Below are 16,697 nucleotides of genomic sequence, written 5' to 3'. Positions count from 1 at the left end.
GTGCACCGAAACACATTATAGACTCACACATGAGGTGAATGATAGAATCAGGCAAGAGCTCTCTTGAAAGTTCCCATCATTTAGGGCCCCACTGGGGCATCCAAAGTGCCCTGGAATGAACTAGAAATGGTCACTTTGCGATCCCAGGAATGAGGAGCTTCATTATTATTCATATACGGTTTCATAACAGTTGGGATTAGCCCCAAACTCCGGATTACGTACTGAAATCACTGAGCAGGCAGCCCGACATGGTTTTCAATCAGAAAATAAAGAGCGCCTTCCACGGTGGAAGAGATGGGCAATGTTCAAGCAGGAGCGTGTGTAACCCGAGTGATTGCACCTCCCTGAGCCTCAGTTTCCCCTGCTTGTTAATTATCTCCCAGAGGACAGCCGTTCTCTGTTGCATCTGTTGTTGCGAGGATAAGTGGGATGATGTCTTAAAATGCTATGCATTTCTTGGGGGAAAAGCTTGAGCTCTAAAATGTATTATTTGGGTTTTGGTTGACCTAGAACTGTGACAGCAGCCCCATCGTAAAAGCTGAGTTCTGAGAAAACAGAGTTGCTTTCATTTTTCAAACAGAACCACAACCTTCTCTACGTTTGGATTCTTATACAAACCAAATGTATGAGCAAGAGAGGGCTCACAAAAGCGTTAATTTTAACTTTTCTTCCAACGCCACCAATTTTTCTCAGAGATTTTTTTTTTTTTTAAAGCACCGGAGCATGCTTAATTCCGCTCAATTTGTGCTATCTAATAAGATCCTAGCCCAAGGTGATGTGCTCCTACAATAATGTCTTCATGCTAATTACATTTTTGAATGGTTAGGGTGAGAATAGTTCCAAACATACTTGAGGTAATAACTAGTCATGTATCTAGAAGGTCAACAGTTCAATCAAAGAGAGAGAAAAATTAGCATATCTTAAGAAAAGAATTCAAGTGGTTTTGTACAAAGCTCTCATTTCAGTCTACAAGAATACGTACTTAAAACACTGATAGAGCCAGGTAATTCTGTATTTCCCTTTTTAACTCACTGAAAGCCCCAATTTCAGGGTGTAATGTCTGAGAACAAGAAGCATCCGGCAGGTGAAGGGGAGAAAGTGCATTGTAGAAAAGTTGGCCCGAATTTGAGGTTAGGGGTCTGTGCCAGGACTGCATCCCACAGAGTTTTGGGGGGCGGGGGACCCTGGGCTGTTGATGGGAGAACAGAAGCGGTGCTAGAGAGTCTGGCACTGGAGGAAGGCTTTGGGCCAATCATCTATTATAGTAACAACACAGCTTTAATCCAGGATGACAATAAAAACCTCAAATAATTGTGTATCAAGTCACTATAAACAAAATTACAATCTGCTAAATCATTCATGCAGTTTCCATAACAGTGTCTGATACCCCCCACCCAACTTCCCATTTTTCTATAATTTCTAATGGACATAAAGACCAGCAATTGGAAACTCTACCCATTGTGTTCTGCTTTAAAGGACTCAAGTTGTCTTTCGTTCAGAAGTGCATATCATTCTAATTTATTTAAAAATATTTATTGAGCACTTATTATGTACTTGGCAATAGTTAAATGGCTCACTGGTTCAGAGATGATTCCTAAAAATAACTATTGCTCTGCCAAAGAGAAGGTATTAAAATATTAAATCAGCTGAAGGATTTTTTTAAATATGCTAAAAAGTGGAACTTTTCATCTTCTAAGAGCCCCACGCCCTGCGCATGGAGTTCTTTGTAACTGGCATTGTGTGAAGGAACTAACAAGTTCAAGGGGTATCATATCCAGTAGGTACATACAATGAAGCTGGGAAGCAAAGGATGGCTTTTGTGATTTAAACTACAGGGAAACCTTTAGGCTGAAAATCAAGTTATAGTGCAAGTTACTCAACTCACTCATTTTTAAATAGGATGGGGTCTTTTTATGACCATTGTAAACAGAGAGTGTTTAAAGGTACAGAAAAGCGAAGAAGAAATAGAAGCTTCCCTGTACCCACCACTCAAGGGGTTTTTATGAGTCTACTGACTAGGCCCTGCTCCGTTTCAGAGGGGTCTTTGCTCACCCAAGGACATTTCCATATCTGAGCCCAGCCTCTGGGAAGAAAACCTTTTTGTGGACATTTTTGGTCCTTGGAGTTTTCTCCTTTATCCTCTGGCCACTCCACTGTGAGCTGTTACTCACAGAGGGAGGGGAGGGCCTGGCAGATGCCCTTCAGCAGGTCACAGTCAATTCAGGGAGATCAATACCCACATAAATAATTCTACCACAGGCTGACATGAGTGCTGGGGAGAAAAAGATGAATCCTGTCTGGGGAAGAGCTGGGGAAAGGGCAAGTTTTGGGGCTTGCCCTGGAAGGTTGCTGGGATTTTGAGAGGTGACTAAGTGAGGGATGGGGAGCTCAAGCAAGAATAAGGCTCGGTCCTTGGAACAGAGCACGTGTTCTCAGTGGAGGGAGCGTGTTTTGGCTGTGAGGAATGTTGAAGGCCTCTAGCTTACCCATGGAGGGGTCAGTGCCTCAAATTCTCCAATTATCTTTTTCAACGGTGCTACCCAGTCTTACTGAATTTTAATATATCACCCAGCTGCTTTTTCTCCACAAGCTATTTCCTTTGAAAGTAACTACTAGTTACAGAAACTACTAGCTATGGAAATCAGAAAAATTTCCATGAATAGCTTTCTTGTGTTAGAAGTGAAAGCGAGAATAAAGCCAGCAATTCAGGAGAAATGAAAGGAAGGCTCCCAAGATAGAGACTGAGAGCCGCGGGAAGCTGAGGAGATGGTGTCTGTGGAAATGGAGAGCGACGCAGAAGAGACGGTGGGTAGCAGAGAGGAGGATGGAGCGAGTGGAGGGTGGAGGCCCCTTACCAGGTGGTACTTAGCACGGTGCTGAGCACACAATGAGCCCACAGCCAGGACCTGCTTGACCACAAGCGGGGCTGGGTGCGCACCTTGAACAGAGCCATATGAAACACAATTCAAAAATCTGAAATGGTGGCTTTTAGAACATGGGTATAAGACAAAATGAACAGTCTTTTATAACACTGAGGAGTGGCCGAGTGGTTCTGGCCCCAGAAAGGGGCAGAACACTCATCTCATTTTGCACATCTGTGCGCTCTCTCATTCTACCACATCCCCAATCTACTGTAACGTTGATAAGCTGTTCTCAGCCCACATACTGAAGCGGTGCGCTTTTGCAACTCCTATACAGAAACTAAAACCATTGGCCCAGCACGATGGTTGAAATCTAGTTGGCATAATCTTACTGACGTTGGATGCACCAACATATCCTTTTAGCTGCTGCAAATCAGTTTACTTTTCTACTTAGAGACATGATGTGAAATGGAATGAGTCCAGTTGGAGCAAAGTGAATGGATTCTGTTGAATAAACCCCTTTCTGTGGAAAAGAACTGGTTTTGCAACTCATTTGAAACGAAATTCACACGGCAGTCTAATGCCTTCTCTGGAATGGAGCAAATGCATTTATCTTTTTTATTTGGAGCTAAATTCACATCAGAGCTACTTTTTATGATAGTGAACTCTATTGTCCTTAGGTGAGGGCCCCAGTGAAAGCATTTGCAAGAACAATCAAAATATCCCAATGGAACTTAGCCTAAGGACTACTGCTCCAACGAGTGTATGAATTTGGCAAAGATTGACAACTCCTTGGAGAGAGAAGAGACTAATAAAAACCAACCAAACCATGTCTATCCTTTTGTATTTTCCCTTCTTTGCTTTCCACGATCAAAGGGCTGTCTACACACAGCATGTATTTAATAAATACATTTTGGTGGTGACTATCATAAGCAGACAAAACTTGGAGAGCGCCTGGAGAATAAGGAAGGGATAAGAGGTTGGGCAGAGACTCAAGGTGACACGCTAATGGAACTGAGATTCTTCAGCCCAGAGCAGGGCAGCCGGGGCCTGGCAGCTGTGGAGGCAGTGTGCTACTTACCATCACCGAGTGTCAGATAGCACCCTGTGTGCAGGGTAGGATAAGAGAGTCAACTACATTACACCCCAGGACGGGGATTCAGGGTTAGAACGCACAAGTCTTCGTGTAGATTGGATTAGGCATCAACACGCATCCTTAACAAATCTTTCTCTGGAAATTTTATACTTGAAGAGTAGATAATCTTTCCAAAATGATTTAGGGGCCCTGCAGTAGCAAAATAACCTGAAGACACTCTCAAGTTCTATTCCAGGCCTGATCCTGTGATTTTTCAGCAGCCAGTGTCAGCACCTAGATTGCTTCTCGCCCTCCTATCTCCATAGCTGGAAGCACTTGACCTCTCCCTGCAAGTGAACCTCACTGCAAACACAACACGGAGCACTTCTCGGTTGGGAGGGATTAAAGAAGCTCACCCCCTGCTGCTGGCCTGGCTCTGGGGTGTCCCAATTTTAGCAAGTGGGACTCTGCCTTGCCCCCAAGTCCACATCTTACTGCAGTTGAAATCCACCGTGTACTCCTAACACTTGAAATCTTTTCTTGTTCTCCAGGTCTCACATGATTTTGAGATCAGACCTAGTATCCCCGCTAGGAGCCTTGTATCTCTCCCGCCCACACCTCCCTGTGTGCAGCCTCTGAGCCCAGCCTGTTACCTGAAGTTGTCTGTCTTTGTGTGAACTGGTTACCTTCTATCTGTCCTGATGTCTCCTGTCACCATGGCTGGATTTTCCACCCCCTTCCTTCCAAGACGCCACCATCATCGCTCAGGCAGCTGTTAATCTATTTGTTCTTTGCCTGGCCATACCATGACGTGGCACATGGCTCCATTTTCCTACGGCATTCTGTTACGCATGGCTGCACACCTGACTCTTTCTCTGCAGACCATACACCTCCATCAGAGGGCCTCTCAACCTCATTACTATGGACATTTTGGGCTGGTTAGGTCTCTGTTGTGGGGACTGTCCAGTGCATGATAGGATCCTGAGTAGTATTCCTGGCCTCTACCCACCAGGTGCCAGTGACAACTCCCCCTTCCACTCAATTGTGGCGACCAAAAATGTCTCTATGGGGTGGGGATATTGGGAAATACCCCTGGGGGTGGGGAGGGGTTGTCCAAATCACCCTCTGTTGAAAACTTCTGCTCTATAAGAACCCAGAAAGGCAAGAGTATTTTAGAGCCAGTTATATATTTGAGAAACAGCTAGATGTATACAGAATATTTAAATCTGGTAAAATGTTAACTAACAACTCTAAACTCTTAGTAAGCACCAAATGGAATTTTGTAAGTTTTGTATCACAACACAGTGTAGATAATGGGTAAAGTGGGACGAAATCCCTTCAGCCTAGGTCAGTTCTCAGATTTTATTGTGCATAAGAATCACCAGGGGAACCTTTTGAAAATTAAGATTCTGATTCGGTAGGCTAGAGGCAGGGTCTGGGATCCTCACTTCTAAGCAGCTCCCAGGTGGTGTCAATGCTACTGATCCCCAGATTTCACATTGAATAGCAAGACCCTAAACAGAATCACTGGGGAGGGGTGGAGAGGGGGTTGAATCTTAATGATTTCAAGGTCATGAGAGCAACCTTAAAATTTGCATTAGAATGGCAGATTAGAAAAACCTGGATGGCCAGAACCGGTTTGGCTCAGTGGATAGAGCATTGGCCTGCGGACTCAAGGGTCCCAGGTTCATTCCGGTCAGGGGCATGTACCTTGGTTGTGGGCACATCCCCAGTTGGGGGTGTGCAGGAGGCAGTTGATCGATGTTTCTCTCGCATGGATGTTTCTGACTCTCTATCCCTCTCCCTTCCTCTCTTTAGAAAATCAATAAAACATTTAAAAAAAAAAAGAGAAAAACCTGGATGTTCCCTGTACCTTTCTATAATAAATGAAACTGCTCATAGGAATGTGTTCTGAAATGTGACATTTCTATTAGCTTAAAATTATAAATATTATACAAGTTACCTGTGAGTTCTCTGCTTTGGCTAGAAATGAAAACCTATGAACTGCTACGCTAGTTTGGCAAGACTTTTAGAGGTTTCCAAAAGTCTGATGAAAACCTAAACTTCAAGGTCTTCGTAGCTCTTGTTTTACTAACGGAAGAGGCTAGGGGTGAGGATGGGGGTTGGGGAGGGGATGGAGAGAGGAGAATCACTATAAACCAGTGGTTCTCAACCTGTGGGTCGCGATCCCTTTGGGGGTCGAACGACCCTTTCACAGGGGCCGCCTAAATACATCCGGCATATCAGATATTTACATTACGATTCATAACAGTAGCAAAATTACAGTTATGAAGTAGCAACGAAAATAATTTTATGGTTGGGGGTCACCACAACATGAGGAACTGTATTAAAGGGTTGCGGCATTAGGAAAGTTGAGAACCACTGCTTGAAACAGAGCCTTGCAATACAACAGATACACCTTATGGTGTTTACACAAATTACAAAAAAATTGTCCACTGAAATACTGATATCACATGATGTTACTGCAGCCCCAAATCAGACAACTCAATTGTAACTTTAAGCCAGTTGCAAAAAATGAATGTTATTTACTGTATACTGAAGTGATAAGGAAAATCAAATCTTCTGAAAGCTGCCAAGAGCTTAAAATAAAAATTTCTTCCTCTCATATATATGGCCTCTGAGTAACTTTTCCTCCAAGTTTTGTAGACATCTTTGCTGTGTATCCTTGGGAAGTAAATAACCATTCCTATTTGCTCCTATTTTACAGTAAGGAAGGTTAAGGCTCACTAGTTTGTCTGAAGATGTAGATCTGTGCAGGGTTGCAGACAATTTATCCATAGGAAGGAGATACTGACCCTTTGACGGCCTCTTCCAGGGACCCAGCAAGAGACTAGCTATGCCCTCATAGCAAATAAGTACACCCTCACCTGAGGGGAGGAGAACTAATATGCCAGCTCTGAAATATTTTGATAGGGGGTTACCGATATGATTAAGTATAAAAGGGATAAATTTCTCTACACTTAAACCTCTGTGCCTAGGTACAGAATCAAGATCTGACTTAATAGTAGTACATGGGAACTCATGGGTTTTTCGTTGACCACAATTTCACTATGAGTCAGCAGTGTGACATGAATGCCCAAAGGGCTTATGCAATCTTGGGTCATATTAAGAGAAGGATAAGGTATACATCAAGGGAGTATACTACGCCCTGGTGTTCTGCATCTGTCAGACTACTCCTGGAGCGCTCTGAACCGTTCCGGGCACTATGGTGTAGGAGGGGCCTTAAACTGATGTCTGACAGAGATGAACACTTAAGATGAAGACAGCATGTAAAACCACATCATGCTGAAGGATATTTGTGTTTGAAAGGTAAGACTTAGAGAGGGGCATCGTTGGAAATGAGAGAAGAGCTTAAGGTACAGTTTCCAGTGGCAGAAGTTTAATTTCTAGATCCCCACGGGGGGGGGGGGGGGGGGGAGAAATCATGAGAGCCTTCTAAATTCTGTCATTTGCAAAATAAACAGATCTTCAGTGAAGAAGACCCTGCTCCTCCTATGATTTTCTTGAAATGTGCAAATCTGTGGATGTATTTCTGCCTCTTCGGCAAGCCATCCCCATCTGCCTGCAGGTGCACCTCCTTCAGGAAGCCCTCTCTGCAAAGCCCCGCCTTGAGCCACTTACTCTGCTATCTCATCGTGAGTTCTGCACTGCAGTAGCATTTTCTTCTGTTTGTCCCAGTTTCCCTAATAGCTTGTTAGTTCCTTAGGGAAAAAGGACACCATTTTGTTTTTGTTTTATTACCCTCAATGTTCTCAGTACATCTGGGTACAGTGAATTAGAGACTGAGGGGAGCCAAAGATGAATTAAAGTAACCAGACAGGTAATTTTTTACAGCGTCTACACGACAAAGCATTACAGCGTGCTCTCTTGATGATAATAACACCTAATTGAACCTTCACTTTATAAAAGAATGCAAGCTGACAGAGATGGCTGTGTAGTAAAACTTACTTCTCCCTACATTTTGCATTTTAAAATAAAACTTGTGTCTCCATGCTGGAGAAAAACAGAGTTTACACTCTAAAAGCTCTGTCTTGCTTGGTGCAGATCTTGGGAATTACTCTCCAGCTGGGGGAGTCTTTGACTTCAGACTTTCTCCTTTATTTGGGTAGTTACAGGGTACCAAGTGTCAAGTCACAGCACCACAGTTTCTGGTTTATAAAATGAATTAGTAGTCTACTTAACAATATTGGTGTAGGAGACAGAAATTCCACAAATGGGTTTGTTTACATAAGAAAGCACCATGTTATGCATTTTATAAATGAAATATTGATATTTATATCAAAGACATAAAAATGCTTTTGAGGTAACAATGCCTGTCTCTTCCTAAGTCTCTTAGGTAGCAGGTTAAAGAATGGTGTAATTTCACTCAAGCACAGAGGAGTGGATGGGGCACCCTGAGTCATCCAGGAGCTGAGAATAGAATACAAAACATGGGACTAAGTTCATGCTCCGTCACTCTCATCCCCGGACAGTATTACCTCCCACAGTCCAATGGTCTGACATGGAGCAAATTATGTACTTCTCTGTAAGAAGTTGATATAATGCCATTTGCCAGCCTGAAGCTCTTTTAGAAAATTGAAAGAGCAAAATGATTGAGAAACAGGGCCCCCAACTTCTTATCATCAGCTGATAATCACGAATAAAGATTGCCAGCTTCCTGGTTATTGAGGTAGCATCCTGTCCATGCTGGCGGTATCGGGCTTGGATGAGTCCAGAGGCCAAGAGCGCGGGGGTGGGGGTGGGGGGGGGGAGGTCCTGTAATGTGCAGCAGACCCTTGGTTCTGCAGTTCCACTTCTGACAATTGCTGTTATAAAACCCTAGTTTCCTGACATATGGAACATAGAATTTCCTGCTTGTTTTAGTTTCCTGGAGAGACTCAGAATTAAACTGGGACTATATCATGGATTTTGTGTACTTGGCAGCATATGCTATGGACACTTTTTATAAATCTGAAACAAATGTTAACATACAAACTTGTCCTAATTATACTGACTCAAAGATTCTCCAAATACCTCCAAAAGCTTGATCACATCGTTCCTGTCGCAGGGCTTCTGCATTCAGCTCTGCAGGGCCTCTCATGAGTCTCAAGTTTCCAAGCACATTTCAGGGATATTAAGGAAATATAAAAATAACTCTTAATAATGAAAAATCAGGTGGAAGGTTTGGGTCCTTCAAGAGAAATAACCTTTTCAGAAGGATAAGGTCTATCAGCCCAAAATAAGTCCATCAACATGATTTATTTCCATATTATACCCTGAACTACCCAAGAGGGATAATAAAATATCGTGTTATGTCTGTGTGATGCAGAGCAGCGTTAGAGCAAAATCGCTGTGAGACAGTCAGCCCTGCAGGAAAATGAAGCAACCAGCAGAACGACACACAAACAGGCCATCAAAGCGCTATTGATGTTTATAGTTTCTAACAGGATTTGGATATTGCAAAGGAACCCATCAGGAATTGGACGCCAGCTCTTATGACCTACAGGGAAGGGTTGAAAGGTCTTGCCATCTATCACAGAAAAGGTCATTTCTGTTCTCAGACCCAGTGGGAGTAGGTAGTTTGCAACAGAACCCACAGAGCTTTAGAGAACACGTGGTCTAACCTCACACGTGACCAAGAAGGAAACTGAGGCCCAGAGTGGTCACAACGTCTTGTTCAAAGTCACACAGGCCGTTTCCAGTAGAGCCAGAACTCAGATTTCCAGCAGTCCCAGAAAGGGTTCCTGCGGCTCCGGAATGCTGTGCCCAGACCCGTGCAGTAGGAGGCCAAGGCTACAGCTTACCAGCCGTGGTACAGTCTTGGCAGACATTCGCAAAATTACCTATAGCAAGTGGCTTAACCTCGAGCTTTACTTTTCCCACTCTGCAAAACCAGAGGTAAAATATGCGGTCTGTCTACCTCAAAGATCACAGCCAGATCAAATGAGATAATGTGCAAAAGCTCTTCTCAAAGCTTTATAAGGCTCAGGGGGAAAAAAGACAAAACTCCAAATAAAGGAAATTTTTCCTGTCAAAGATATATGGATGGACTCCGGGGATCCATGGACCAATGGAAATTCTGTGTAAAGGGGTGTGCGGATGAGAGTTAGATATATTCTCCTTCTCTTGCTGCCCCCCCCCCCAAGATAATTTCTATAGCTTTCCTCAGCTTTGTAAATGTGTCTCTCACACTCCCCTCCACCCCCACCTCACCACCACCAGAGAAAACCTATGTGCTGTCTTGGATATCAACATATTTATGATCAACTTAAAGAGTTTACATACTGTATTAAAATACAACACTTTCCTTAGATTTAGCATATGGTTGAGATCTTCCTGCTAGCCTTAATAATAAGGGTATAATTAATAATAATTCATAATTTTAGAATATAATTCTGTTTGGGGGAGGGGATCAAATCTGACTTCACATTTTGCTCCATAAGGTGCTAAAAATCTGTGACCTATAAAATGAATACAAATTTCAAACAAATCATCCAGATTTTTTTCTACTTGCATACTCTCCTAGTAATATTTATTTATTTTTATATATTTTTATCGATTTCAGAGAGGAAGGAGAGGGAGAAAGAGATAGAAACATCTATGATGAGAGAGAATCATGGATTGGCTGCCTCCTGCAAGTCCCCCACTGGGGATAGAGCCCATAACTTGGGCATCGAACCTAGGACCTTTCAGTTTGCAGGCTGACGCTCTATCCACTGAGCCAAACCCACTAGGGCTTTCTTAGTTATTTAAAAAGATTTTTCTTTAAAATCATATTTAACAGGAGAACTATCCACATATTATTTACTGAGTTCCTACTGAGTTCCCAGCAGATTGTTTCCAGTATTTTCTGACAAAGCACCAGACAAAAGACACCAATCATACACCATTTGTAGGCTGCCACATTAAACCTGTGGTTCTGGAAGGCTGAGAGGTGTGGAGAAAAACAAATGGAAAAGTATTATTCGTGACCAATTGATCAATTAGAGTGCTTTTCATTAAAAAACATAAAAAAGGCGGAAACAATTTAGCAATGACTGTGTTAGAAATGCATGAAAACATTATTAATGTTGGATTTTTTTCTCATTTATTTTTAGTTCTCTTTAGAAAATTTCACTTGAGAGTTTTCTGTAATGGCAATCAAAGGAGCAAATAGGACAGCACTGGAACCCTTTTGTAATGTTAATGAAGGGGTAGGGACTGATCCGCAGCTTGTAAGGCCTTTTCTGTGTAGTTGCTTCAGGAGCCAGACTGATTTACGGATGTCTGAGAGCATGAGATAACCAATTAGGGAAGTCACCTTCTAACAAGACTCATCCTTTGTCCCAAGAAGAAATCCAGTGTGGTCTTTTATAAATCTGACAATGGCTACACTCTTGTGTTTTAGCAGCAACATCTTATACAGCACAGGAATGTGGAAAATGATATGTCAAAATATCATCTTGCGTCCTGAGGCTCTGAGGTCTCCTAACTCCCTTCTCCTATTATTCCTTTCAGGTTTTTCCTTCCTATTCCTTCATCGTTCTACATTTTTCAGTTCCTAGTATTATCCTTTATGTTTAAAGTCCCTCATACAGAGCCTTAAGCTACATAAATGCAATAAGTAAACTCATCTATTGCTCTAATTCAGATGAACAAAACCAAAAACATGCTTTGGTAGCAATACTCCCAGATTTTCAATAACTTAACTTAAAACTTGGATGGTGGTGGTGGTGCTTGGGGGAGTGAGGGGTCCTGTTACTGATTTCCATTCAGTTTCATTTGTGTCACTTCTCCCTGACGGATGCCAGTCTTCATACAGAATGCTCTGGAATCAGACCATCTGGGTTCAAATCTGGACTCTACCACATACTAGTTAAGTGACCTTGTGCAAGTTACCTAACTTCTCTGTACCTCAGTTTCCTCACGTGTGAAAGGATAATATTAGCACTTATTTCATTGTGCCATTGTGAGAAGCAAATAAGTTAATACTTGCTAAGTGCCAGACCAGGCAAATAACAGGCATTGTTTTAGGAACTTTATATGTATAAATTATTTCATCTTCAAAACGATACGATAAGATAGGTGCAATGATTACTCTCATTTTATAGCTTAAGAAACTAAGGCACAGAAAGACTGAGTAACTTGTCCCAGTTGGCCCAATTAGTAACTGAAGGATTGGCCTCAAACCCAGACTGTCTGGCTCCACAGCAAGCATTCAGTAAATGTTACTTGTTGTTGTTGTTACCTGAACGTATACACTCGATAAAATATCTCCTGTTGCCCTGGCCGGGTAGCTCGGTTGGGTGGAGCATCTTTCTGCTACGCCAAGGTTGCAGGCCGGATCCCCGGTCAAGGCACATACAAGAACCAACCAATGAATGCACAAAGTGGAACAACAAATCAATGTTTCTCTTTCTATCTCTCTCCCTCCCTTTCTTTCTCTCTAAAATCAAACAATAAAATTTTTAAAAGTAAAAAATACTTATAAAAAATAAATATCTGCTGTTGCTGCTGATAATGATGAATTTGTATGTGTAATCCTTCTTCAAAGTGTACTAAGATGTACATGACCCCTACAGGATTAGTTGATTTAGGCAAGGATTATCGCCTGAAGTCATTGGTGAAGTTTGTTGGGACATAGGATATTACCATGTGCCAAAGTGTCACCTGCTCAGGTTACTTCTCAATTGCAAAGGAGAAAAAGTAGCTTTGCGACAGAGATCCCTGGAGTGAGGTCGCTACCTTGAACCACGATCAAACTGAGCATCACAAATAGAGGGACAACCTGACATTTGGTGCCTTCTGGTGAGATGCAATATAGAGCACCTTGTAACAAATGCTCCCTCAAAATATAATAAATGCTTTAGGTCTAACTTTGAGCTTACAGGAAATACACGGGGTAAAGGAAGAAATGAAATGATATCAGGAGGCAACAACAAATCCAGAATGTGGAACATTCCACAAGATAAATGGCCTAACCTTTTAAAAAATTCAATGTCAAATAAAAAGACATAAAACACCAAGACAAAAATGTGCTTTCCTTTTTAACAATCAGATCTAGTTTTGTTTTGGTTTTTGTTAGGTATGGAAGAAATTTCAAGGACGAATGGTGAAAGTTAGATATGGCCTAGATATTAGATAATATTAAGGAATTACTGTTCATTTTCTTAGGTATAATGATGGCATTGTAGTAATACAGGCAAATGTCCTTATTCTTAGATGTACTGAATTATTTAGAGATGAAATGTCATTTTGCCTATAACTTACAAGTAGTTCAGAAAGAAATCACATACAAATGTAACCAATATAGCAATAAATTCACAACTGTTGAATCTAGGTGTTATAGAGGTGTTAATTGTACCAATATTTCAACTTTAACTTTGAACATTTTCTTCACTTTCTTCATAAGATATATGCCTTACATCTTTGGAGAACATGTAGGACTTTTATTTTCATGTACTTAGTAATAGTTTTATGTTTTATTTCCCTAAAGCGTTTGCCTCTGAGTTAATACTTAAAAAGAAATTTTTTTTAAAAAAGTTACTAAATTCCTATTGGCTCAAGCTTATTGAAAACTTAATAATAGTTGTTGAAGAGAATTCAGTACCTAACACATAGTAAATGCCCAATAAACGTTTGTCAATGTTCATTTATGTATGTAGTACGCTTTTCTGAGAATTGCAAAGTGGAGAGAGACAGGGAGAGAGGGAGAGGAGAGGAGAGGAGGGAGAGAGGAAGAGAGAGAGGGAGGGAGGGAAGGAGAAAAGGAGGGAGGAAGGGAGGGAGAGAGTGATAGATGGAGAGAGAGGGGGAGAGGAGGTTGTGTTGTTTCTTTACGGATCAAGATATGCTGGGCAAATACTTGAGATGGACAAAATGGGGGCCATTCGACCCTATCCTTTGATTCAAATAGCTTAGGTCATGAAGATTCTTGACCAAGTTTTGAGTTTGTTTTGCAAGGGCACGAAAATGAAAAATCTGTCACTACGACTAATCCAGAAGCAACTACTATTACTTGTTTAGAAAATACTGATGGACTCACACTTAATGACACATTTTTGAACAATTGTAGACTTTTCTTGATTCAGGAAAAGAGGCAAGTTTTGCTCAAGTTTTGGCATGAACCCTACAAGTCACCAACACCAGTGGATGTTATTCTCTGAGAATCAATAAATATGTGGAAACTAGAGCCATTTTCAGCTCGTCCAGAAGGCAATGGTTCTCAAAAAGATGGCTTTAGGTAGTGAGATATACTTTGTATAAGAGGTGGGAAGAAAATGATCAAGATTAAAAAAATAATAATGGCATCATTTTGCATTTTCATAGTGCCATTTTCCTAAGGCACTTCATATCTATGTTAACTCATTTATTCTTATAATATCCCTATAAGGTAGACATAGAACTACTGAGATTAAAAAAAAATAAAAGGGATTTTCATCAGGGTCTAAGATGTGGAAGAAATTCAAAAGGATATTATATTAGCAATAGAGATATTTCTTCATATTGAACAAATTGATCACCTCCTTCCCCTCTGCTTCAGTAAAGTCTTTTTAAAAAGATAAAATCTATTACAATTTAGGGAGAATAAGATTACAGTTTACTACAGGGGAGACCTCCCAGTTCAATCTAAAAAGGTGATTTTATTCAATGATATAGGGCTGTCTCTCTTTAATAAAAACACAAAATAATTCTCAAAAAGAGTACAAATCAGAATTTTTAAAACTTGAAATTTAAATTCACTTAGCTATTTACATAGTTTTCTTTATTTAACAATGGATCCCTTTGTAAAGAGAATCACTTTAAATTATTTTATAAATATTAAGTTTTATAAAAATTTACACTGGCTTGTTAAAGCAGAATATACTTACAGTAAATGTTTTTTCTGAAACCAAAAATAAGAAAAAAAGGCGAGAGGGGACCACTAAGGAGCTAAACAATCTATAATAAGTGTAGTTGTATAGAAAAGAGTCTTCAGCCTGAGCTTTCCCATTCTCAGATGACACAACATAAGCAACATGTAATCCTTTCCATTGGATTTTTAGATCCTAAATTTTTCCTCTCTTAATTGATCTAGGGATGCTTATTTTCAGTAATGTGCAAATTAAGAGCATGGCCTTAATTAACAAGGCCTAATTTGGGGTATATAAATACAATATTTTCCCCCCGACAAAATTGTGTTTCAGTACAATATTTTAACGTTAGTAAAATCCTTGGCAGGTGTGTTCAATCCTCACATTCAGGAACAGGTGGGGCAAAGAGCATAGAGGAGATGTCTTAAGACTTGGTGCCTGAACTACAGACAGTCTTAGGGATATAGCGTTAACAGTTAATAAAGAGGCAAAGATAGCACTCTTCTCAAAATCTATTTCAACACAACGTTTTCTTTTCGTAAAGAAACCCAAACTGGAGTTCTTTGTTACGGTAACATAAATACGAACAGAAGCAGAAATGAGAGCAATAAGAGAAATCCCAACCTCAGAGTACTAGTGTTCATTCATTGCTGCTCAGCCCCTCACCTCCACTCCCCAGTCTGAATTAAATGCTGACTATGGTGAAGTGAAATTTCACCTTGGTAATCCCAGGGCCTAAAGTCTCTCTCTGATCTGGCTCAGAAGCCAGTCAGTGGAGGTATTTTTCTGTAATGCGCTGGGTAAGGAACAGGTCTTCTTCTAGTTCACTTGCCAGATAGAAGTCAAATCCTATCACCACAGCCATTGCCACAGCAAAAGATTTAGAGACCTTAGCTGATGGACCAAAGTATTAAAAGCAATATTTGGAGAGCCCATGGGGTTCATTTTAATTAGGACTGACTCATAGAGAGCATTCTGCAAATTATAAAACTGTTCAAGATGTCTAGAGAATGTGGACCGACGTTGTATAATGACATACCTTTTAGAAGAGAAGCGGCTGAGTCTGTATCTTGGCTTTGACAATGAGTTAGAATCCTCTCCTGCAAGAAGGAAGATGCATTCACATACAAATTACTGCATTTCAGAGTACAGATACACCTTGCGCTGTCTTCCAGCTACCACGCTAAAAAGGGTTCACGCTCACAGAAACATTAAAGTTCCTCCTCCTCCCTACTTCTTACTCCCTCCTCCAAACTACCCCCAGTCAGTCCTGCAGTGTGCAGGCAAACCACACAGGAACTAGCAGACATGGGGCTTCAGAGAGTTGGGTGTGAGCCTTCGATTATGTGGTTTTGTTTTCTTGCTGCCAGAGTTGAACTAAAATGCAGGAGGTGCACTGAAACACTTTGCTTCTTTATGCTTGGTTTCAGTTTTAACAAATTTCCCCCTGAACCATTCTGTTCACATAAGAAAATTTCTAATCCTGGAGATGATCTATTGGCAAGCTGCTGCTGGTCTTAAGGAAAACGCTCATTTTCTCTTAGTATAGCCAAGCATCCATAGAAACATTAAGAATTCTTAGGGGCACTTACTTAATACCACTCTGGTTCACTCACAATATTAAAATCCCAGGGAAAATGCGTTCTCAGTGCACTTAGCCCGTAATGTTACCCTTAACAAACAAACAAAAAAGAGAAAAGCTGAGCCAGGATGCGTTCCAACATGTTTTACCACAGCCAGAGCATGAACTGGGACTGGCTGCTTCAACTTCTGGGAGTCACTTTCTCTTGAGTTGGTTGGACTAAAGGATTTCTGAAATTTTAAGATTTTTTTTTTACTGCCTTAAGATTTTTGTCACCTGCTGGAAGCCGGTCCATCCTTGCTGCTTGACACAGTCACTGCAGGGAAGAAACATCTGCACAGCATATG

At 41.1% G+C, this 16,697-nt stretch overlaps 1 protein-coding gene across 1 annotated transcript in view; it reads right to left on the bottom strand.

Moving 5' to 3' along the window:
- Positions 1 to 15,960, bottom strand: part of GRAP2 (GRB2 related adaptor protein 2) — a gene marked incomplete at its 3' end in the record, with an annotated part of 66,232 nt that extends 50,272 nt beyond the window's left edge. The window contains exon 1 of the mRNA XM_081114654.1: positions 15,808 to 15,960. The remainder of the gene's footprint in view (positions 1 to 15,807) is intronic.
- Between the last annotated feature and the right edge of the window lie 737 nt (positions 15,961 to 16,697).

This window comes from Myotis nattereri, assembly GCF_964212035.1.
Source record: "Myotis nattereri genome assembly, chromosome: 2".
Lineage (NCBI taxonomy): Eukaryota > Metazoa > Chordata > Mammalia > Chiroptera > Vespertilionidae > Myotis > Myotis nattereri.
This window is presented reverse-complemented; position numbering and strand designations above follow the sequence as displayed.